The sequence below is a fragment of the Rana temporaria genome, chromosome 9 (genome assembly GCF_905171775.1).
Source record: "Rana temporaria chromosome 9, aRanTem1.1, whole genome shotgun sequence".
NCBI lineage: Eukaryota > Metazoa > Chordata > Amphibia > Anura > Ranidae > Rana > Rana temporaria.
In genome coordinates, this window is record NC_053497.1 from 38092778 (window position 1) to 38114897 (window position 22120).

The window sequence follows — 22120 nt, forward strand, 5'->3', positions numbered from 1 at the left end:
GTTTAGACCGTTGATATCTCACCAAATTCTCCCCTTTTCTGCAAAAAAAAGTTTAAAAAAAAATTGGAGAAAAATAAGAACTACTGACACCGTCCATTGCCCTACTCACACTATCCACTGCTTTACTGACACCCTCAGTATATATATACACATGCACACACATGCATATAGTATGCTTTTGAGCTTTGGGATGCACACTCTAATGCAATATTTTAATTTTTTAGAAATAAATATGTGAAAGTGTGGCGTGCATTTGTATTCAGCCCCCCCTCCCCTCTTATACTTTGTAGAACCACCTTTTGCTGCAATTACAGCTGCAAGTCTTTTTTTGGGATGTCTCTACCAGCTTTGCACATCTAGAGAGGGACATTTTTGCCCATTCTTCTTTGCAAAATAGCTGAAGCTCTGTCAGATTGAATGGAGAGTGTCTGAACAGCAATTTTCAAGTCTTGCCACAGATTCTCAATTAGATTATGTCTGGACTTTGACTGGGCCATTCTAACACATTCCATTGTAGCTATGGCTGTATGTTTAGAGTTGTTGTCTTGCTGGAAGGTAAACCTCCGCCCCAGTCTCAACTCTTTTGCAGACGCTAACAGGTTTTCCTCTAAGATTTCCCTGTATTTGGCTCCATTTATCCTTCCATCAACTCTGACCAACTTCCCTGTCCCTGGTGAAGAAAAACATCCCCACTACATGATGCTGCCACCACTATGTTTCACGGTGGGGATGGTGTGTTCAGGGTGATGTGTAGTGTTAGTTTTGCACCACACATAGCGTTTTACTTTTTAGGCCAAAAAGTAAAATTTTTGTCTCATATGACCAGAGCACCTTCAACATGTTTGCTGTGTCCCCCAGATGGCTTCTTTCTTTCAACAATGGATCTTTTCTCGCCACTCTTCCATAAAGGCCAGATTTGTGGAGAGCACAACTAATAGTTGTCCTGTGGACAGATTCTCCCACCTGAGCTGTGGATCTCTGAAGCTCTTTCAGAATTACCATGGGCCTCTTGGCTACTTCTCTGATTAATGCTCTCCTTGCCCTGCCTGTCAGTTTAGGTGGATGGCCATGTTTTGGTAGGTTTTTAGTTGTGCCATACTCTTTCCATTTTCAAATGATGGATTGAACAGTGCTCTGTGAGATGTTTAAAGCTTGGGATATTTTTTTGTAACATAACCCTGCTTTAAACTTATCCACAACTTTATCCCTGACCTGTCTGGTGTGTTCCTTGGCCTTTATGACGCTCTTTGTTCACTAAGGTTCTCTAACAAACCTCTGAGGGCTTCACAGAACAGCTGTATTTATACTGAGATGAAATTACACACAGATGACTTCTGAGGGCAATTGGTTCCACTAGATTTTAGTTAGGGGTATCAGGGGAAGGGGGCTAAATACATATGCACGCCGCACTTTTCACATATTTATTTGTAAAAAAAAATGGAAAACCATTTATCATTTTCCTTCCACTTCACAATTATGTTCCACTTTGTGTCTATCACATAAAACCCCAATAAAATATTTACGTTTTTGTCTGTAACATGATGTTTTGCTATTAGGACAAAAAGTAAAATTTTGGTCTCATCTGACCAGAGGACCTTCTTCCACATGTTTGCTGTGTCCCCCACATGGCTTCTCACAAACTGAAAACGGGACTTCTTGTGGCTTTCTTTCAACAATGACTTTCTTCTTGCCACTCTTCCATAAAGGCCAGATTTGTGGAGTGCACGACTAATAGTTGGCCTGTCAGTTTAGGTGGATAGCCAGGTCTTGGTAGGTTTGCAGTTGTGCCATACTCTTTCCATTTTCGGGTGATGGATTGAACAGAGCTCCTTGAGATGTTCAAAGCTTGGGATATTTTTTTTAACCTAAACCTGCATTAAACTTCTCCACAACTTTATCCCTGACCTGTCTGGTGTGTTCCTTGGCCTTCATGATGTGGGTTGCTTACTAGACTTCTCTAACAAACCTCTGAGGGCTTCACAGAACAGTTGTATTTATACTTAGATTAAATTACACACAGGTGGGCTCTGTTTACTAATTAGGTGACTTCTGAAGGCAATTGGTTACACTAGATTTTAGTTATGGGTATTAGAGTAAAGGGGGCTGAATACAAATTCACACCACACTTTTCAGATGTTTATTTGTAACAAATTTGGAAAACCATTTATCATTTTTCTTCCACTTCACAATTATGTGCCACTTGGTGTTGGTCTATCACATAAAATCCCAATAAAATAGATTTATGTTTTTGTTTGTATCATGACAAAATGTGGAAAATTTCAAGGGATATGAATACTTTTATAAGGTACTGTAGGCGAGTATGACTGTTTGTTATTTTCGATTCCCATGCTTCTCTTAACTTGTTTGTCGATGTCTGTATGCTCCTCAACATCAACATGTTTTCTTTCTTCTTATTATTTGTTCTGTTTGATTAAACATGACATTGTTTTGAATATAGCAAAAATTTAAGCAGAAAGAACTAAGTTGATAAACTTTTTATCAAATTTATACTTTGACATGCCACGTTGCACAAAGTGTTTATCATAAAATGGAAAATACCATGGTTAATTATCTAACTTGATACGTGCCCATAGTATGACAATGGCACGCCTATATTGCAATTCATTAAGCCAATGTTACACCCAAAATGTTGTCCATTAACTCATGTAACCACCCCTGAATGTGCCGTATAAAAAATAAAAACAACTAGCCAGTAAAAATAGTTCAGACCCTTGAAGCCAATCAAAGCCTTGTGTCTGTCTGAACTAATGACATCATCTTATTAAAGAAAACCACCCAAGACAATTTCTTTACAGTTACTATGACATATTGAGATAAATATAGTAGTTTGAACACCAGGTTTTGGAGGAAGAACTCCACCTGGCTTTTGCTTCAGCTCAACCAAGTGTACCTGTCAGGACCTGGTCTATCTGCTGGTGGCACTGTGGTTCCCTGGGTGAAGGGATGTAGTGCCAGTGTCCACCAGCGGGGGTCTCTCAGCAGTCAGCAATCTCCAGTAATCAGTCTCTACCTGTTGCTGATTGCTGGGATGGTATTTAGGTCTTTCCCTAGTTGTGCCTCACGCTTCAGTGTCTTGCTGCTGCCAGAGCCGGTTCCCATTGATGCTGTTCCTGTCCTGTTTTCTGTAGCCTGTACTCTGCTGCCTTGTACCTGCTCTCCCTGGTTTCTGATTCCAGTCTTGATTCCCCCTTCCTATCTTCTCCATGCACATCCAGCATTGGAAAAAAAACAAGATGCGCTAAACAAATTAATGAAACATATGATCCCAAACAACATATTACAAATCAATGTCCATAAGTGAGGGGGAAAAAAAAAGGGGAGGGAATAAGAGAAAATAAAGTCCTTAGGGGGACAGCGAAACTCCTATTCACCCGTGTAGTGAAAAAAGAAAAAACCAATGGGTCCACAGATAGAAATCCAAAACTTTGAAGTGACAATCCAGAAACAGTGATCCGCCACCAAAAGCAAATAAAGCCTCTTACCGGATGTCCGGCGGTCTCTTAACTAAAAGAAGACCCCAGAGAGCATATCAATGATGAACCGTTGGTAATTGGAGTGTAGGTGGGCTGAGCTGGAAACCAATCCTTGTCTCATTCCAGTGCTTACAAACTCGGTTATCAGGTACCATGGAAAACACATAAGGACCGCAATAGTGTAAAACAATAGATACGTTTATTATTTAAAAAAGTCAAAAACACACTTACATTTGTACAGTGTTATAGTGGCATGTCTATTTGGAGCTCCGGCCGGAAGCTGTCCAAAATGACCCGTCCAAATGGTAAAGAAGTTGTGCAAGTATGCGGGGGGTGATCCGATGCAGCACTCGTTCCCCATTTTGTATCTACTGTATATAGTTAGTTATTAGCTTGGGCTTCTGTTTTTTTAGGTTTATTAGTCAAATATTCTGTTTCTGGGTTCATGTGGATTTTTATGTTTGCTGTGGTGTGTTGGTATCTGCATGTATTTTGTTTCACTGTAAATAAATCTCACTTAAAGCATATACAGTCTGGTCACAGTTTTCTGAGTGTAGCCATGCAGATCTGGTTATCTCTGCCACTGAATCCTGACAGTAACGATACGAGGGCCGCTGAGAATGACTGGGTCTCCTTTGCTAGTTCAGAGGCTGCCAGACCCAGACAAAGTTCCATGCATACTGACAACACAGGCTCAGTCTATGGGATGTCTCTTTGTAAATTCATTGAAGCAGTCAACTGCAGAGAGGGGTAGGATGCATGATACTCCAAGACATCAGGATAAATTAGCAGGAGCACACAATTTGGAAAAATCCTCTTGTAATAGCCTTTGCTGGGGGTAGGAGGAAATGGTCAGCTAATCTGGAATTCTATGTGAGCAGTCCCAGACTTTACAGCAAACGCTGGCACCTACATCCCTAAGCCCTTGCACACCTGGTATCTGTAATCAAAGTCTTACTCACAAAGTCCAAAGACAGCTGTTTGCCACCCAGCCTCCATGAGACTCAACAGTGAGGAAGAAAGGGGTCCTTCTCCAGACCAGCCTCCACAGGTGATATTCTCCTTTAGCCCCCATTCATATTGGCACGATTTGACATGCGATTTGACATGTCAAATCACATGCCAAATCACAGCCTATTTCCAGCACTGTCCTAATCAGTGCAATGCCTGTCAGGGCTCAGACCATTCCCTGCAGACTGCATCAAATTGGTCTGCATGGTTGACATCCCAGAAGGAAGCCTGTTCTAAAGATGATGCTCAAGAAAGCCTGCAAACAGTTTGCTGAAGACATGTAGACTAAGGACATAGATTACTGGAACCATGTCCTGTGGTCTGATAAGAGCAAGATAAATGTATTTGATTCAGATGGTGTCAAGTGTGTGTGATGGCAACCAGGTGAGGAGTACAAGGACAAGTGTGTCTTGCCTACAGTTAAGCATGGTAGTGGGAGTATCATGGTCTGGGGCTGCATGAGTGCTGCCGGCACTGGGGAGCTACAGTTCATTGATGGAACCATGAATGCCAACATGTACTGTGACCTACTTAAGCAGAGCATGATCCCCTACTTTCGGAGACTGGGCCACAGCGCTGTATTACAACATAATAACAACCCCAAACTAACATCTAAGACAACCACTGCCTTGCTAAATAAGCAAAGGCAAAAGGTGATGGACTGGCCAAGCATTTCTCCAGACCTAAACCCTATTGAGCATCTGTGGGGCATCTTCATACCAAAGGTGGAGGAGTGCAAGGTCTCTAACATCCACCAGCTCCATGATGTAGTTATGGAGTGGAAGAGTACCCCAGTGGCAACCTGTGAATCTCTGGTGAACTCCATGCCCAAGAGGGTTAAGGCAGTGCTAGAAAATAATGGTGGCCACACAAATTATTAACACTTTTGGCCCAATTTGGACATTTCCACTTAGGGGTGTACTCACTTTTGTTTCCAGCTGTTTAATGGCTGTGTGTTGAGTTATTTTGAGGGGGACAGCAAATTTACACTGTTATACAAGCTTTACACTCATTACTTTACATTGTAGCAAAGCGTAATTTCTTTAGTGTTGTCACATTAAAAGATATAATAAAATATTTACAAAAATGTGAGGGGTGTACTCACTTTTGTGAGATACTGTATGGTAAAGGTGTAAAATATTATTAAACAAAGCAAGCAAAAAAAGTTTCATTTAATTAATGGGGTTATTTATATTGCCAGATGCTTTCAAATACCAGCTTCTGGATGAGCCTGCTCTACAGTGCTGTGTGTGTCCTGGATCTCTCTCTCTCTCTCTCTCTCTCTCTCTCTCTCTCTCTCTCTCTCTCTCCCCCACCTGTCATCAGTACTGGATTCAATTCTGTGGTGGCCCCTAGGAAGTCAAAACTTTACAGCCCCCTTGTAGTTTTCTGAAGGTTTATTGTGCGTGTGCTCTCATGGGATAAGTAGTGTAGTAGTGTGCATGTTGGCCGCTAGATGGAGATGACCATCACTACCGTACATTACACATACGTAGGTTGCACCTATAATCTTTTACAAACTTATAGCTAAAAGAAGATGAGCTTTTAAAAGACAAACTGTAATGTGAACCTGATGTCTTTGGTTTATGTACTTTGCTATTGGGTATGTTACATTAATACAGTATTTTCATTTATAGAGTCTTTAGTGTAAGTGTTAGTGTTTTTTAAGTTGATTAATTTTTTTCTAACTTTTGTAAATAATTTAGAAAAGCTTCATTGTAGTTTTCTTTCAACTAATGATCAATATTATTTTGATCCATTGTTGTGAGGCCCTTAAACGTTGTGAGGCACATGTGCCAGTGCCTACATGATAAAATTGTGAAATTAATAACACCCTCCTGCGCTCTGTTTTTCTGTTTATGTCTACCCTTTTGTATAGTGTTCCATGCCGAAGAATTCTGACAGTATGTCAAATGCAATGTCAAGTGTCACGGAAATCTTGTAACTTTACAGTAAAGTGCAGAAAGCTTGTTTTAACTCAGTTCAATAAGACTTAAACGATAGGACAACACATATTTCTAACCTGGAATATTCATACACATTGTATGTACAATTTAGTTTATAAGGAAAATAATAATTAAATGGAGAAGGAGAATAAGGAGTGAATTAGGGCTGACTAAAGTAAAGTAAGGGTTAATAAGGGGTTATACAGAGGAACATTTAACTACTTTTTTTTACTTGACAGATTGTTTTAAACTGACTTCATCTGCAGATCGAAGGTCACTCCTATGATCAACAGATGAATAAACAGTAGGATACAAAATGAAACAATGTTTCTTTTTACTTTCAATAATTTTTATTGGAGATTTCAAAATAAAGACATGAAAATTGATTAAAGCCAGAACCCTGGCTACATTATCAGAGCAAAATCACAATATAAAAACAAGGTCAATGAGAAATAAGATATGCCCCGCAGAGCCTCAAAACTTATATATGTATCAAACATGATGGTGAGAATGGCGCATAACCAAAAATAACCAACTATGTAATAAGATGTTACAAATGACCACAAGGTCCGTGGAACCTATTATCAGGGTTTTTCAAACAAGAAGAAATATGGGGTCTAACCCCCAACTTAGGAAAAGATAACAGTGTTTCTTTTTATTCTCCGTGTTAGCAGCTGAGCAATGTTGTTAAGCACTGTTCAGCTGTATTTTTTTGGACAGCTCTAATTTCCTGGACTTTGTTTACACTTCAGCTGTCAAAGGGGAACCCCACTGACAGCTGAATAAGTCATTGGTTGTTAAGCAAGCGGATGCCCCATTCCTTAAAGGGGTTGTAAAGGTACATATTTTTCCTAAACCTGCAGATGAGGTTGGTGATGTAGATGGGGGCGATGTTGTGAATGGCCTTGTATGTTGTGGTTAGCATTTAGAATTTTATATAATGGGGTAGGGGAAGCCAGTGAAGGGATTGGCAGAGAGGGGCAGCAGTCACGGTTAGTGAGGTGTATTAGTCTAGCAGCAGAATTCATAATAGACTGAAGGGGGATAGCCTGCATAAGGGTAGGCCATTGAGGAGAGAGTTGCAGTAGTCAAGGCGGGAAATAATTAAGGAGTGAATAAGTTGCTTTGTGGTGTTATTAGTCAGGGAGGGTCGAATTCTGGAGATGTTGCGGAGGTTAAGGCGGCAGGATTTAGCCAGTGATTGGATGTGGGGGCTAAAGGAGAGGTCAGAGTCAAGGATTACACCCAGCACCCTGGCATGGGTGGAGGGAGCAATGGTTGTATTGTTGATCTTAATGGTAATGTCCCTGGGGGGGACTGGGAAGCAGAACAAGCTCAGTTTTAGAAAGATTGAGTTTAAGGAAGTTGTGTGACATCCAGATTGATATGTCATTCAGTAAGTTTGAGATCTGTGAGGAGATCGAGGGGGTGAGTTGAGGAATGGAGAGATAGATCTGGGTGTTTTTGACATAGAGTTGGTTTTGGAAGCCATGGGAGGTTATCAACTGGCCCAGGGAAGAGGTATAGAGTGAGCATAGGAGGGGCCCAAGGACGGAGCCTTGGGGTACCCCAGCTGAAAGAGGAAGAGGAGCTGAGGAGATAGAGGTGTAAGTGAAACTGAAAGTGCGCTGAGATAGGTAGGAGGAGAACCAGAATAAAGCAGAATCACGGAGGCCAAGGGGGTGTAGTTTGCTGAGGAGGAGCAGGTGGTCTACTGTATCGAAGGAAGCAGAGAGGTCTAAGAGTATGAGTATGAAGTAATGGCCATTGGTTTTAGCAGTTAGTAGCTCATTGGTGAGTTTTAGTAGGGCGGTTTCAGTAGAAGGTTGTGGGGGCGGAAGCCGGACTGTAGGGGCTCGGGAAGGTTGTTGTCCGTGAGGTAGCGAGGTTAGCGGGTGATTGGTTGCTGCTACCGCCCTGTGTCATTGCGGCCAATCATTGTTGGTTAACTTGAAGAGTTGGGCTGCTCCTGCCCTCTATCCGGGCCAGCCAGCACTCCAGTGTTCTGCCCTGTGTTGAAAATGACAGTGTGGACTTTGCAGCATGGCATAGTAGGGGGATGCTGGCGGGTCTGGTTGAAAGGTGTGGGAAAGAGAGGAGACACAGGCAGCTGAATGGCGAGGCTGTGGCAGAGCTGTCACTTGGTCCATGCCCGGACCACCAGCCGCTATTTAGTATAACTTGATAATGTCAAATATACACTCCAAAACACCTTAATATATTAAACATTGGACACAAGGCATGATCATATTACCCTTGATGAGTGAATGGGAAAAAGTCAATACTATTACTAAATAAACGTTGTGGTTGTGAAGTGTAGGGGAAAAAGTTCAAATTCTTGTTCCATTGCTGTGGGTGACCTGTGTACTTACAGTACTTTGAATCTACCTTGTATGATACATGTTGGTACATGTTGGTACTGTCAAAGGCACAGAGGGACTATTACCCACCTTAACTTATCAAATATATTCAACCTTAAATAAAGCCATCCCTTAACCTCTATTTGTTAACATGTATAGTAATTGTACCTACAATGTTACTATAACATATGTTGGCTTGCTATGTTACCTTATCTTTCTTAAAAACTTTACAAAAAAATATATTTTGCAAAAAAAAAAAAAAGATTAGCTGTAGTTGGACTTGATTAAAGTTCATTTAAAACAACATGTGCATCTAAGGCCACGTACACACGGTCGAACCAAACCGAAAACGGACTGAAGTTCAGTTTCATCGGTCAAAACCGCCCGTGTGTATGCCCCATCGGTCTGTTGTCCTTCGGTCCAAAAAAAGAGAACTTGCTTTAAAATCGAACCGATGGACGGCTGACCGATAGGTCAAAACCAATGGTTAGTACGCAAAAGCATTGGTTCAAAACCAGCGCATGCTCGGAATCAAGCTTGGAAGCATTGAACTTAGTTTTTTTCAGCACGTCGTGTGTTTTACGTCACCGCGTTCTGTCCTGATCGGTTTTGAAAACGATGGTGTGTACGCACATCAGACCATCTGTCTGCTTCATCGGCGAACCGATGAAAACGGTCCGTCTGACCATTCTCATCGGATGGACTGATCGTGTGTACGCGGCCTTAGACTACCTTTTGGCTACAGTGACAAAACTGCTGTGCGATGTACAGTCACTCCAGGATAAAAAGCCTTATCTCCCTGATAAAGGATATGGAAAAATTGGTCTACCAACAGGTTCAACAGATGCTAAAATGATATTATAGGGGGCCCAAAAAAAAAAAAAAAAAAAAACTGTTGTGTTAACATTAGTGATGGACTGCAGCATATGTGTATTTTTTGGTTTTAGCTACTGTATGGTTCCTCTTTAAACTCACAGCAAAGATTTGATGGCCACCATGACAGGATGGAAGGATGGGATCTCCCCATCAAGGACACAGACAGCAATGAAACACCTGACAGTGATTCTACCTTTTCCAACTCTATTCAAAAAAATTGTCTGGAGTTCCTTTTTAAAAAGACAAAAAAAAAAGAATTATTATAACTAAACAACTAATTAAAAGAAAAGTTATATTATTATTTAATATACATTTTTATATCAGGGACTGAGCTACTTTATCCTGGAGTCCACTATATCTAGCGAGGGATGAATGACAGCTCATACTGTATGGGGACATTTAAGAACCCTTTCAACTTAGGAGCCACATCAGCTTCAGAGAATTCCATCTGAGAGGTCAACTTGAAGTTTTGCAAGATGGTGGTGAGGAAGATAAACAGTTCCATCCGGGCCACTCCTTCTCCAGGGCAGCTCCTCTTTCCTACAAAGATATTTAATTTCAGTTTCTAGGGTTCATATAGTGTATATTCCATCCCTTTGTGGGCTACATTACATGACAAGACTTGATTATGTCACTGCTAGATTTGTAATCCTACCCGGTTTAATATGGAATGTGAGTGGTAACCACTGTGACCAGCTATGAGAGTTTCTGTCCAACAGACTAACCCTCAACAGATTTTGGGCATTTATCAGTTAGCAAACAATTCTTCATACACTTGTAGTTAGATTCATCTTCAGCAGCCAGATCCACTAAGATGTTGCCCAACCAAGTCTTAAGAGGCTCAAAAATTGCTCAATCTGATATTTAGCACATCTGATAATTGGTGGTAGGATATCAAAAACTGGTTGATCATTGCAAGTAATCAAATTCGTAGACATGTGCACACTGAAATATTTTGTTTCAGAATTTAGTTTTAGTCCCAAAAATACATTTATTTAGATACTACAAAAATAAATTTTTATTTATTTTGTTTCGTTAAAAAATGTATTTGTTCCAAAATCCGAATTAATTAAGGTCGAATCTGTCATTGAAGGCTTATGGTGTCTGTCGAATTGTCTAAGGCCTAGTACACACGAGAGGATTTATCCGCGGATACGGTCCAATTTCAGCAGATTTGGATCCGATGGAGTGTACTCACCATAGGATCAAAATCCGCGCCGAAATCCCCTCGCGATGACGTGTCGCGCCGTCGCCGCGATGATGACGCGGCGACGAGCGTGACGCTGTCATATAAGGAATTCCACGCATGCGTCGAATCATTACGACGCATGCGGGGGATCCCTTCGGACGGATTGATCCGGTGAGTCTGTACAGACCAGCGGATCAATCCGTTGGGATCGATTCAAGCGGATAGATTTGTAGACATGTCTACAAATTTTTATCCGCTGGAATCGGGAAATTTCCGCGGATAAATATCCGCAGGAATGTGCACACCATAGAATCTATCCGCTGAAACCGATCCGCTGAGATTTTTCAGCGGATGGATTCTATCGTGTGTACGGGGCCTAAGAAGATTCGACGGAGCAGCTAAACTGTACGACGCTGAAATTGTACATTTCCGGTCGAATGTTCCGCCTACAAGCTATAGAAGAATTCTAATGTTGTATGACACTAGTAATAATTATATTTATAAATTATTATTACTAGTCAACCAAAATTCAAAATCTTCTATAGCCTATGGGCGGAGCATTTGACCGGAAACGTACGATTGCAGCGTCATACAGTTTAGCTGCTTGTCGAATCTTCTTAGAACTTTCGACAGACACCATAAGCCTTCAATGACAGATTCAACATTTGTATGTTTTCCGCTGCTTCGACGAATCTTCGTAGTTCGTGTCGAATGGTCTACCCCAACACTGTCTCTATAATGTCAAATCTTTAAAACGATAACGAAAATACCCAAAAGTCGGACGAAAATGCATGCACATGTCTACAAATTAGTAGCATCTTTGATTAACCACTTAAGAACCGCCTCCTGCACATATACGTCGGCAGAATGGCACAGCTGGGCACAAGCACGCCCGCGACCTGTTTCGAAGCTCCATGACCACGGCTGCTGGACCCGATTGCCGCGGGAGTCCCGCGATCGGTCCCCGGAAGAACGGGGAGAGCTGTGTGTAAAACACAGCTTCCCCGTTCTTCACTGTGGCGCTGTCATTGATCGTCTGTTCCCCTATATAGGGAAAGGCAATCAATGAAGTCACACGTCCAGCCCCGCCCCCCTACAGTTAGAAACACATATGAGGTCACACTTAACCCCTTCAGCGCCCCCTAGTGGTTAACTCCCAAACTGCAATTGTCATTTTCACAGTAACCAGTGCCTTTTTATAGCATGTTTTGCTGTGAAAATGACAATGGTCGCAAAAATGTGTCAAAATTGTCCGATGTGTCCTCCATAATGTCGCAGTCACGAAAAAAAAACGCTGATCGTCGCAATTAGTAGTAAAAAATATATATATATATATAAAAATGCAATAAAAACGATCCCCTATTTTATAAACGCTAAAAATTTTGCGCAAACCAATCGATAAACGCTTATAGCGATTTTTTTTTACCAAAAATAGGTAGAATACGTATTGGCCTAAACTGAGGAAAATTTTTTTTTATATATATTTTTGGGGTATATTTATTATAGCAAAAAGTAAAAAATATTTAATTTTTTTCAAAATTGTCGCTTTATTTTTGTTTATAGCGCAAAAAATAAAAACCGCAGAGGTGATAAAATACCACCAAAAGAAAGCTCTATTTGTGGGAAAAAAGGACATCAATTTTATTTGGGAGCCACGTGGCACGACCGTGCAATTGTTAGTTAAACTGACGCAGTGCCAAATCGCAAAAAGGGGCCTGGTCCTTTACCTGCATTTTGGTCCGGGTCTTAAGTGGTTAATATCAGACTGTTAATTATATGCTTACTGATACCATATGACAATAATCACAACATCAGGATATTTATACAGTAGATTGACCCACCTACGGAGAAAGCCATGAAAGCATCATTCTTTTTGAATTGGCCGTTTTCATCCAGGAAGTGGTTGGGATTAAACTTGTATGGAGTAGAGAACTGGGTGGCATCACGATGGACAGTGCACAACAAAGTGTAGACTTCTATGCCCTGCAGAAAGTACGTAACAAAATAATTAAAGGGTCCACTAAATTAAAGGGCCAAGTTTGGGAACTGTATACCCAATTGTTTATATTTAAAAATGCAATAGGGTTCTTTTTTTCATTCGAAGTTTCACATTCCTCTCTGTTCCCTGCAAGATTATTTAGCCTTGTGAGTTACTCTAATCAATGCACTCTTTTCTATCTCTCTTTTTCTCTATCACAGAGTGAGTCATGTGCTGCTTCATACCCAGAAATGCCAGGTATTTTATTTGCTCCCAGCTGTTGAACTGTGTGGTGGGGGAGTGAAGGTAAGATAAGTAAGCATGTGCAATTTTTTAAGTTACGAATACGTTTTCCGTCAATTTTCGTTATTTTAGTTGATTCGTTAACATACGAATGAACGAATGGTTTAGCGCAATTAATAACGAATAACGATATTTTCAAAATAACGATTATGAAAAACAACGAAGATACGAAAGATGAAAGAAACGAAAACATAGAAACAACGAAAATACCGAACCCAAAAAAAAAAAAATTACGAAAAACAAAATGAACGAAAATGCAAACTTACTAATATTCGAAGACCGAAAAGAAAACAATCGAAATGCCGAACAAAGACTAAAAAACTAAAATCAAAACTAACGAAAAATAAATTACGAATCTTCGGAAAACTGAAATGAAAACAATGAAAATACAAAATAATGTAAATTAGCTTTCGTTAGTACTGAAATATTTCTGGACATTGACCAATAGCCACTGAGCGCTGTCCCTTTCCTCGGAAGAGGTTTGTTCCTTCCCCCAATGAGCTTCTTTCTCATTACCTCCTGGCTCCTTGTGTCTTTTTCTGTGTTAGACTGCAGTGCATCTAATTTCTAGATTTGTATTTGTAATATCTGACATATTTTAGTTTTCTTCTACGTCAGACTTCATTCTAGACAGGGTGTGTGTGCTAACTAAGACAGTCAAGTCAATCACAGTAAAGTCGAATAAACGTAAAATGTATTCTAACAGAATTACGAATGCAATAAAATCTACAAAAGTACGTTTTTACAATCAAAGGAAATTAGACACGAAAATACGAATGATCATAAAGCAACGAAAATATATTTCTTACGAAAATACGAATGCGGCATGATGGAAAATATATTGTAAATACGAATAGCAAAACAACGAAAATTAAACTAACGTAAAAACGAAGGAACGAATAAAATCATTTTAAAAATACGAACGCGGCAGAATACAAAATATAACGAAAATACGAATCTCGATTCAACGAAAAATAAACTAACAGAAAAAAACGGAAACGGAAAAAAGAGTGTTACGAAAATACTAAAGAGTACGAATACGATAACTAACGTCTTACGAAATTACGACTTGTTACGAATCACGATAAACGAACAGAAACGAAACAGAAATAAACGAACATTTTTGCTGTGCACATGTCTAAAGATAAGTGGATAATGCTAGGGGGAAGGAAAATTAAAGCGGTACCTGAAAAAAGAACAAGACTGTCTGCATGACCCAGAGGAGAAATCGGTAAAAAAAAAATGGTTACGGTGTGACCTTGTTGTGAGGAGCATAGAGCTCTTGTTGCATTGGTGATTTAGGATATAAAGTGGAAGGTGAAGAGGGATTTTTTTTTCCCTACACACCACCTCTCAAATTTATTTTTGTAATTTGGTAAGAGGACAAGTTTGTTAAAAAAAATTGTCACAGCAGCTTGGCTGGTAAGTGGTCCAGCAGAAATCAGTTGAATTATTGCAAAACTGGGGACCCATCTAGATGCTTCTACTACTTGCTTGGTTATTGGTGGTGGTTTTGGCTAAGGACATTGGCAATTCTAGTTTTAAATTGTGATTTTCAACAACATCAAAGACCCCTTTCTGGTTGCATAAACAAAATAGTTTTTTTTATTATTTATAGTTTTGTTTGTAAATTTAAAGGCTGCTATGGCTGTTTAAACCCAGGTCTCATGGTCCATTTCGTAATTTTAGGAGGTAATACAAAGAACCTGGATTAACAGATCCTTTAATCAAGCAAACTTATTTATTTATCCTTAATGGATACATTTGCTGTTTTACCATATACATATATTATAATAATGCACATTAATCATTTTTTAATGTGTTTCCTACCTTGGGAATATGATACCCTCTAAACATTGTGTCTTTTGTCACCATATGTGGCACATTGAAGGGAGCAATGTCACAAAATCTCTGCACCTCATGGATTACAGCTTGTGTGTATGGCATATTGAACTTGTCCTCCAAGTTTACCATTCTGTCTCGTCCAATCACCCGATCAATTTCTTCATGCAGTTTATCTGGAAAAAACAAGGCTTTCATTCCTTGCTGCTGACAGCTGAATTAAGTATTGTGACAGCAAACAATAAATAATTCTATATTGCTGGGTAGTGGTACGTTAAAGTGGTTGTACAGGCAGAAGGTTATTTTTTAATACATTTTAATGCATTTTATTCAGTCCCCCCTAATACTTACTTGAGCCCATCTCGATCCAGCGTTGTTACATGAGAGACTCGGCTATCCAGGACTCTCCTCATCTTTGGCTGAGACAGCAGCGTTGTGCCATTGGCTCCCGCTGCTTTCAATCAAAGACAGTGAGCCAATGAGGAGAGAAAGGGGGTGGGACTTGTCTGTGGCTCCGTGTCTGAATGGACACAGGGAGCTACGGCTCAGCTCAGGTGCCCACACAGCAAGCAGCTTGCACAGCACTCAACAGGAGGGAGGGGCCAAAAGCCTTGAAAATGAGGATATGGGTTGCTCTGTGCAAAACCACTGCACAGAGCAGGCAAGTATAACATGTTTATTTATTTTTTTATTAAAAAAACACAAATCTTTAGTATCACTTTAACATATAACTAAGCTTAAAAGTGGTTCTTCAGTCCCCAGTGTGAAAATTAAAAGTGAGCAAAAACCGTAGCTGCTGACTTTTAAAAAGTGCCATGCTTTCCTGATTGGGTTTCTTCACTGCTCTTCAGTGCTGATGCTGGCATCATAACTACAGGCAGCCAACTGTGAATGTTTGCGGTTTTACATACGAATGCCCACTGCATATGAATGTTCCTGCAGTCTCTTGGGACCTGTGGCATGTCTCAAGAGGCTGCAGGGAGAGGAGGGGGAAGGTGAACTTTCGCTCTGGCGGCAATCCAAGAATAAAACAGCTTCTTTTTTAGATCATGTCCTAAAGATGTAAACGGTCACCCCCGCCACCTCCAGGTCTGGTCCTCTGCTCCCTGCTCACCACTGTCCCTTCTAAACCTGAAAATATAAAACCAAGGCATCCACCAAATCTAAGGACCAGTAAGCTGAAATATATAAACTTTTTGTTATTGAGTTTAGTTTACTTTTCCCAGGATAGGCAAAGCACAGGGTCATTTAGAGTTTCAGGCAACTCTAGGTTAGATGGTCTATAAATATCACAATGCTGTGCTGTTTCTAGAGCCTGTTCAATATTTTCCTAACCATGTGTTTGAACCATACTATCTCAATTCAGTTCTATGCCTCTCCACCTCTAAATTTCGAATATTTCTGCATGTGTCTAGGTGTTCCAGCTACTCCTGTTGTGTTTTTAATAACATACATTTTCAAAAAAATGAAGCAATTATCTGCAGATCCACAAACTCAGCACAGCGATCTCCCCAATAGAGATGTACGAAACGGTCAGTTTACTGGTCCAGCATCTATGAGAAGCTGAGATATCAAGTTGGAGTGGAATGACCCTTTATCAGCTGTCTGAAGTGTTTGCAATTATATCTCTTCACTTACCTTCTACTTCAGGATACTTTAAGAGGCTAAGAAGTGCATGCCGCAGAGTGATGCTCAAAGTCTCAGTTGCTGCAATAAATAGGTTGTGGATTGTACACAGGAGATTTTTCATAGTAAATTCTGTATTGGGGTTATCCTTCTCCTATGGAGACAAAAGTTACACTTTACCATTGGAGAGCAATTTACCGGTCGAGGCTTAATCCATTTAACCTAGATAGGTCAACAGAATTTTGAGGTACCAGGAATGATTCCATTGACAACAAATGAAAAGGCAAAAAAAGTGAACATTTTATATACCATGGACTCTGGGGATTATATATTTTTTGGCAAAAAGTGTTTGAATACTGCTCTGTACAATTTTAGTAAAAGCACTAGAAGTTTCCTAAAATTTACTTTCGTTTCTCAAACAGCTACCACCCTCATTCGTGTCAGCCCTTAGAGCCCTTTAGGCCAGGAGATAGCAAATTAACTTTACAAGACCCTGTCACCTGGCCATTCAGGGCAAAGTGACAGTATCTCCTAATAGTCCACCATCTCACAAGGTATACATACCCATCCATGCCCCATCATTGCCCCCCCAACTACAGCAGTCCACCCTGGAAAAGCTTCCATGTCAGATGACATCAGAGCTTAACCAGTTGGATGTCACAGCTACCCCTATGTGACATTGTTTAGATGTAGGGATTTGCCATTGGGGAGATCAATACCTGGAAGCAATCTTTCAATAAACCAACAGAATAAGGGCTTCAGTAGAAAATATAGGAAGCGAGGGATGGTGATTTGGTATGTATCCATTTCTGGTTGGGCTAGCAGGAGACACTGCCACTGTGCCTTGAATGCTATGTTTGAAGAGTGAAGGTCAAGCTATTCTAGTGGAGTATGATATTTAGAGTACACAGGTCATGAATACTCTACAGCAGGTGATTTCAAATTTTGTAATGATTTTGGGAATGCTGACCCCTAATTCAGGGGTGTCAAACCTTTTTAAGCGTGAGGGCCACCAAAGCGACTTGGTAACCGGTCACGGGTCGCAATCAATAAGTAGAGCGGGCGGATAGCAGGTCCGTGTCCACTATGCATATGCAAAGTGGATACGGACACAGCCCACTATACTCTTTTTTTTTTTTCCGGATCGGATTGGAGATAGGACACAAGTCAGTTTACATCTGCCACTCCTTAGAGGTGCACGGAGGGATCAATTGGGTCGAACTGACCGTGTGAAAGGGGCCCAAAGCTGCTCTCACACTGATGCGCTGTGGTGTACCTGCACTGCGAGTGCAATGCAGTGTACCTTTTGGCTTTCCTGCACTTTGCAATAGACTTCTATTATATTCAGTGCAGGTAACCCACAGGTGCACTGCTCTGCATCTGTGGGTCAGTTTGAAAGCAGCCCAGTAACCACTGAAGAACACATATGCCCATATATACACTGTGATTTTAGTAATAAGCTGATCTTTAATAATAGTATTCTATTTCATCCGAGAGCAGGAGGTTACGGGCCACATCAGAGGGCTCCGTGGGCCACATGTAGCCCCCGGCCACTGGTTGGGCACCCCTGCCCTAATTGGTGTTAATTGGTGAAATAGTGCCCATGCCAAATAAAGGCAAGCAAAGGGCCACTTCCAGCCCCGCAACCACAGTTTGGAGACCACTGCTCTACAAGGATGAGTGTAGTTTGCTGCACTTTATACCAAGATGCACTTTTTTTTAAATAAGATTCTGATTATTTGACTATTGTAGATATTTGATACCTTTTCCATCTTGATCAGGAAGCAGTCTACAAAATGTTTTGGCTTGCTGAGATCCAAGGTCTGCTGGCAGGATTTCACGATTTCGGCAGCAAATGCAGCCATTTCTTCTGAAAAATAGACTGCATTGTGGTGAGGTCCTGGAATGTAGCTCATTAGTGTTGGAAGAATGGTCTGGACCTGAATGAGAATAAAATATGTATTAATGGACCACAACCCACTTCATGCAGCTAACTGGTAGTGCATTTGTGAGTAGCTAAATGCTCCTTTATTTCAGGGGGCCTAAGTCCAATGCTCATCAGAGGCACTGGTTGCATGAGTTCTTATTGTGAATTGTTTTTCTTTTAATAATTGTAGTTTCTTTTCAGAATCAAATATATGCAGTTCATAAGTTTAGTGTTTTCCACTGCCCAGGGCTCCATTCACTTCTGAGCAATTTAAAGTGTGATTTAAAGCATTTCAATGCTCAACGCTTGCATTTCATTGTTTTTTCAATGGTGACCAATCACTTGAAGCTTAATGTCCGTTGCTAAAAAAATAAACAAGGTTGTTTGAGTTGTGCATTCTAGCCCCAATACACTTTAAAAGGAGCACCTTAAAACTGCATAATGCACATTTTTTGTGCACTTTCTTGGCTAGTACCTAGCTTTCCATTGACAAAAAAAACAAAACAAAAAACACCCAAGCCTGCAATGTGCACAAAAACTCCTCTACAAAAGATTTTTTTTAAAAATCAAAAACTCTTAGGCTGCGTACACACGGTCGGTCAAAACCGATGAAAACGAACTGAAGGACCATTTCATTGGTCCAAACCGATCGTCTGTGGGCCCCATCGGTCAGTTATACTTCGGTCAAAAAATTTAGAACTTGCTTTAAAATTGAACCGATGGACACCTAACCGATAGGTCAAAACCGATGGTTAGTATGCAAAAGCATCGGTTAAAAATCCACGCATGCTCAGAATCAAGTTGACGCATGCTTGGAGGCATTGAACTTCATTTTTTTCAGCACGTCGTTGTGTTTTACGTCACCACGTTCTGACCCGATCAGTTAATTAACCTATGGTGTGTAGGCACATCAGACCATCAGTCAGCTTCATCGGTTAACCGATGAGAACGGTCCGAAGGGATGGACTGATCGTGTGTACAGGGCTTTAGGGATGACACAATCATATATACCCTGATATATTTGCAGTTCTTGGTTGTGTTAACAACTGTCTCACATAGGTCAACTCCCTGCTGTTGCCTTACACCTTGGGACTGGCAACAAACTTATAATTTGTAGTGTCAAAAAACAATGCACTGCTCTAACCCTCCAGGTATTCCCCCAATATGCTGAAATCAAGTGCTTGAAGTCCAGCACTCCTTTCCACATAGGACTGAAGATAGAGGATCATGATTAAGCCCATTGGACTAAACAAGTCAGGGGAGTGGTCCTGGGAACATGACCATGCATACACTGAAGTGTGCTGACTGATTAAAGTTTTGCATGACATAATTTCCTTTGGATTATACTGTACAAAGTTGTAATGGTACATGACATGTGATATCATGTACACCTAGGCACTTGCTGGAGAATAAGGATGAGCTTCGTATTCGAGTCAAACTCATGTTCGACTCGAACATCGTATGTTCGATCGTTCGTCTAATTACGAACGTTTTGGGCAGTTCGCGCCAAATTCAAGTGGCGTGTCTCAGGCCCATAATTCACTGCGGCATCGCAGTGCATTGCTGGCTGATGATTGACCCGCATGCTTGGCGAATCACAGCGCGCAAAAAAACGGTGAGCCATAATTGGCCAAAGCCAGGGTGGCTTTGGCCAATTATGGCTCAGGGGGTTTAGTACACGCCCCACACTATATAATGCTGCCTGGAAGTCGGTCTTGTGTAGTGTGTTGGTGGTTTACAGAGAAAGACAGAGAGAGAGAGTAATTTTTTTGGAGTTAGAGCAGGCAGGCAGGCAGGCTAGTCAGTTAGAGTTACAGTGTGTAGAGGATATATATGCATCCCAGGTGTTGTATATATATTTATACACTGTATTGAGTTTAGATAGATCCGCTCTTCCTAATATACTGGCAGGCATGTGATTGTGCTAGCTGCAGTATTTTCACGTGGTGTACTGTCTGTGTCCTCTGTACAGTGTGCACCTAAAGCTACGTCAATAGATTTGCTGGTGTTTCTCATATTAATTCCTAAAGGCAGTAGAGCTGCACGATTCTGGGAAAAATCAGAATCGCGAAGAATCTTAGAACGAAGATCATAATTCTCTCACGATTCTCAAAAAAATGCATTGTGCTTTTGTTAGCATGCATTTTTGTGTTTTTTTTATTTATTTACACACACACACCACACACACACACACATACATACATATATATATATATATATATAAATATATATATATATATATATATATATATATATATATATAAATATATATATATATATATATATATATATATATATATATATATATATATATATATATATATATATATATATATATATATATATATATATTTATATATTTATATATATAAATAAAAATTAAACAAAAATAAAACCGCATGCTAACAAAGGCACCATGCATTTTGGTGCAGCGGCATTAAAAAGGCCCATGCACTGGTGCTATTGAGGGGTGGCAGGCAGTTCATTCTCAAATTAATAGGCTGTTCTGCAGCAAGGCACATACTCTGATGCATCACATCTGCATCATCAGATGTGAAGTTGAACCTTTAAAACACAGTCAGGAGGCCGAGGGGCATCAAAAACCACAGCAGTGATAGCAGCATGGCTGTTCTGTACAACGTCACTACAGTACTACCCTACCTCACTGCGCACTCACTGCTCTATGCTTTCCAAAAAGCTTAAAAATAGATTTTTTGGCTGGAGCTACACTTTAAAAAAGTACCAGTTCAAAATTACAAACAGATTCTACTTAACAACAAACCTACAGTCCCTGTCTTGTTTGCACTGCCTGTATACTGCTGTTCAAAGTATATAGGGTCAAAGCGGCTGGTAATGACCTGGGGGGAGGGGGGCGGGGAAACTCATGCTATTTTTCTCAATAATTTTTATCCATATTGCAGGGACAAGACATTACATTAAAGCCGCAAGCAGTTTTAAATTACTTTTTTCTTATAGTAACACCCAGCAGGTACGATATTTAAAGGATTTAAAAAAAAATCACTTTAAGCATCATTAAAATCACTGCTCCAGAAAAAACGACCGTTTTTAAAACTTTTTTTTTCATTGATACATGTTCCCTGGGGCAAGACCCGGGTTCTCAAACCCGTTTTACGACAATAACTTGCATATTAGACTTTAAAGTGAGCACTTTTGAATTTGAACGTTCGAGTTTCATAGACTTTAATGGGGTTCTAAAAGTTTGTGCGAATGTTTGTGGTGCGAACCGAACGCAGGGGTGTTCGGCTCATCCATACTGGAGAATAATATCTGCCTATTATTGATAAAAACTTAAGCATTTGTCTACTATGTATTCTTTGTTGTGACATTCATCAGATATGTAAAATTACTGAAAGATCCACTTTAATGACTATTTACCTGACCCCAGGGAGAGCTGGTAAGTCGGAATATTTCTTCTGTGAAAAAAAGAAATTTTTGGAATCTCCCATCTGTGTAGTCATAACGGTCTCCAAACAAGATGGAACAGAGGATATTGCAAAAAGCGTCCATAAATGTTGCTGAAGGGTTCAAAGGGCGTCCTGAAAGAAAC

General features: G+C 40.4%; 1 pseudogene; it reads right to left on the reverse strand.

Moving 5' to 3' along the window:
* Positions 1 to 9464: 9464 nt before the first annotated feature.
* Positions 9465 to 22120, reverse strand: part of LOC120913335 — an 83427-nt pseudogene continuing 70771 nt past the window's right edge.